This window comes from Octodon degus, unplaced genomic scaffold (assembly GCF_000260255.1).
Source record: "Octodon degus isolate 3935 unplaced genomic scaffold, OctDeg1.0 scaffold00025, whole genome shotgun sequence".
Classification (NCBI taxonomy): Eukaryota; Metazoa; Chordata; class Mammalia; order Rodentia; family Octodontidae; genus Octodon; species Octodon degus.
Window position 1 is genome coordinate 17,858,345 of NW_004524601.1, and position 3,756 is coordinate 17,862,100.

Below are 3,756 nucleotides of genomic sequence, written 5' to 3' on the forward strand. Positions count from 1 at the left end.
CCCCATCATAGAAGGAGGAGCAAAAGTTTCTGTTTTTGTTTGGCCACTGTACTCCTTTTATTTATCTTTTACACCTCCCAGAGCCTTACAGAAGTTATTTTCAACCATAAAATGACATTTTATTTTCTAATATCAATCAGTAATTCAGTATATTTAGAAAAAGAAAATTTACTTTAGGCCAGTTCTTTACTTGAGATTGTAATTGACATGCATAATAACTTACCTTGTTAGGGAGAAAATATTTAAACCATGCATTTCTCATGACTATGTAACAAAAAGCTGACATGACCTGTTCTATTTAACCTTTCATATTAATAGCTTTGGTTATATTGTACTTGGATTTAACACATTATATTCTTTTCATTAGGAATTGACTGAAGTAATCTGAAAAAATTAACTTATCATTTTTTTTGATACTTAAAAAAATGATTTCAGGTTTTGGACTTTTTTTCCCCCTGAGCATAATGATTTTGATAAATATTGTTCCACTATTGTTTGACTATCTGACCAACTCTTTATTAATATTCTAAATAGCATTGCAGCTGACTTCAGTCTGACAGAAAAAGGTAAGTGTACCACGATCTCCAGCATTATTGATGTGTTTTGAATAAAAAATGTCAGCCACACTTGCGTGGTTTTATATAGATGAAGAGACATGAAAAGAAATAAATTTCCAGCGATGATCATGAGAAGTGAACATTTTATTTAAGAAGCCCCAGAGAAATAATGTCTCCTTAGACAAAAAGTCATGTTTACAATAAATCAAAAATCTGTAACAGAAAGAAATTGCAGAAAGATGGAAGATATGGGGGTGGGATAGAGGAAGGAAGAAATGCCTTAGGCCATTTCCAACTTGAGCTCATTTAATACTGTTATTTACTTTCCCAGTGTGCTCACATTACTTTTCTTAGTTTATAATCCACTATAGTCACACATTTCAGGGTGGCTCAAGGGCCTGGCATCAGTCTCCAGTGGGGTAGGAATGAAGAGCCCCATGCTGGCCGCCCTGCCCCATCACAGCTGGTTGTCACCATGCCCCGTGAAGCAGGCTGCACTCTTCCCGCTTGGAAATGTGCAGATGAGTCCCCGACAGATGAAATCATTGCTGAAGGTCACAGCCTAAATAACTTCAGCAAAATTGTTGCTAAAACTTCACTGGGTTAGTAACTCATTCTCCACCATCCAGTGTATTTTATGAACCATAAAATAAGCACTTGAAAGAGTTAGAGTTATTACCTTATAATAGCATTTTGCTAGGCTCTTGTACTGTGTAGAAGAGTGGCAAAGGGAAAGTCCCTTAGCCCAATTAAGTTTAATAGAGTTTGAGCAAAATGAAACACGAGTCACTAATCACGCAGCTCCCAGAACCAGAGGAGATTCAGAAAACTCCAAGAATCTTATATCATTACAGAAGAGCAGAAGTGAGGCATAGAAAACAACTCGATTGACTACCGCTAATTCAATCAACAAGTCAATTGGCTATAGCTCAGTTGTTTACAGCTTTATTAGTTTTTTATTTATTACCATGCTTTCTGCAAACAAACTTGATAGGACTAGGTCTCCAGTCCAAGGCCATGGCCTCCCACACAATTTTGCTTAATAGTTCTCCTCTTTGGGTTACGTTCCCAAGTGAGAGTATGACCAAGCTTAGGGCATTCGCACTGTTCTCAGACTCCATCATCTTGGATCTCCATCTTCCTTTATCGTCCATAGTTTATAGCAGCCTCAAGATGAGACAGCTGGGAGCTGCCGTTCCAAACCCAGGGAGGCCAGCTAACATTCAGATGGCTTCGCAGAGCTACTTAATATTTTGAGAATACAGTGCATTAAAGGGCCTGCTGTCAGGGATATTAGGAGGGTAATGCCAAGAGCTTGGAGTATGCTCCTTAGCCAAAGTCCTAACAATCTAACCATTTCAAATAGCTTATTCATTAATTTTCTTGTAACCAAATATGGGCAATATTCAGTATATTTATCTATATGTGCCAAACAGCATTGATAACTGTACAGCCTCCTCCATTTTTGGCTAAGTAATTCAAAACTCAATCCTGGAGTTTTATATTGGAGTGAGAATAACTGTCTAACAATCTAGAAGTCTGTTTACAGCTTTATCCCACAGGCATACGCAAGAAAAACAACCAAAAAATCCAAGAGGGCTAGGTTTTATGATGATGGGGAATCTTAATCTTGTATCTTGGAGAAAACTGTCCACGCCTACAGTGTTATACATCAGAATGAGTTTCCTTAGTTAGTTTTAAAGTCTCTAATAGGTGTTCAAGTCCAGAGGAGCCTCCTTAAATTGTAAGGCACACAGTAGACTCAGTGTTGGAGAGGCTTTACTATGGTATGGTGGTGATGACAGTGTGTAACAGTCACTTCATCAGCAGTTCCCACATTTGTAGTATTCTGTCCACTCCTGGAGGAGTGGAGTGCAGAACTTGTAGAAACAGAAATTTGGAGACTCAAGAAGATGGCAAGATGGTCATCGAAGCCCTCCATGAGTCCACGCTTAATACTAAATTCCTTTCAAATACCAGCTTAGCCTCTCAACTCAGGTGTGTAGCAATGTCCACTAATGAGCCACCATTGGCAATTGGATCTGAATGATTAATGAGTTCATTCAAATTGTACCCTAGCAATCTCAGCATAAAAATCTGCCAAAGCATTTCCCTGATATTCAATCAATTTCTGTTCTTTCTGATTGTTGGAAGCCACTACAAAGTGACTCTGAGAGGGATTTAAATTAACCAATTGGCTTTTTATGTTTACTTGTGAGTCTGTCTAAGGCCTAGGCCTCTTGAATGGAGATGAGTAGTGGACTCATAGTAAATGAATCTCTGTGAATCACTGGTCCCTGCTGAGACTACAAAGGACAAGAGAAGGCCACAGCTAAGGACTCTGGCTCCAATCTCAATTAACTAGATAAAGATTGCAGGCATCTCACTCCTGGGTGAAGGCCTTCCTGGAGGTAACATAGTTGTCTTAAATTAACATAGCATATTACTTGCAGAAGTTCTTGAGCAGTTCCTGCCTTTCTTCAGTATTCCCCTTCTTTGTTTGCTAACTAAACAAATATGAGTTTGTTTAGAGAAGTTCTTTGTCTTAGCCCAGAGAGAATCTTAAATCTTGTTACAAGGTTTTAAACCTCCTGGAGCCCTAAAATCATACCCTTTGTCTTTTTTATTTAAGCCTTAACCATCCACTCATTTGAGAGATTGAGGGCCTGATCAGTATGCAATAATTAAGTAATAATATTAACCCATTACCTGATTTGGGTTAGCAGCCTATGAACAACTAGTCCCTCCACTACAGCTCCACTACATTTTACTTTGTTAAAAGATATAATATTGATGCTGTAAAAAATCTACCCAAAGGACCAGCCAAATAGCTCAGCAGATTAAAGCACCTGTAAACAGGTGCAGGGGCCAAGGGTTCCATCCCCAGGCCTGCTGTGCTGGCCCCATGCCCCAGTGCACACTGAGATGGCAATTGAGATTGGGTGTGGCGGTACATGCCTGTAATCCCAGCTCTTGGGAAGCTGTAAACAGGTGGATCACTATGAGTTCGATCTAGTAGTGAGACCCTGAACACGCTGTAGACCCTTCCCTAAAATACAAAAAAAAAAAAAAAAAAAAAAGAGTCAAGAGATAATAGATCTGAATGTAATGTGTAAAAAAATCTACCGAAAGAGTTATAAAGAGCTTATACATGCCAGAATACTTTCTATATGTATCCTTGAAGATGATAAGCTTCAGG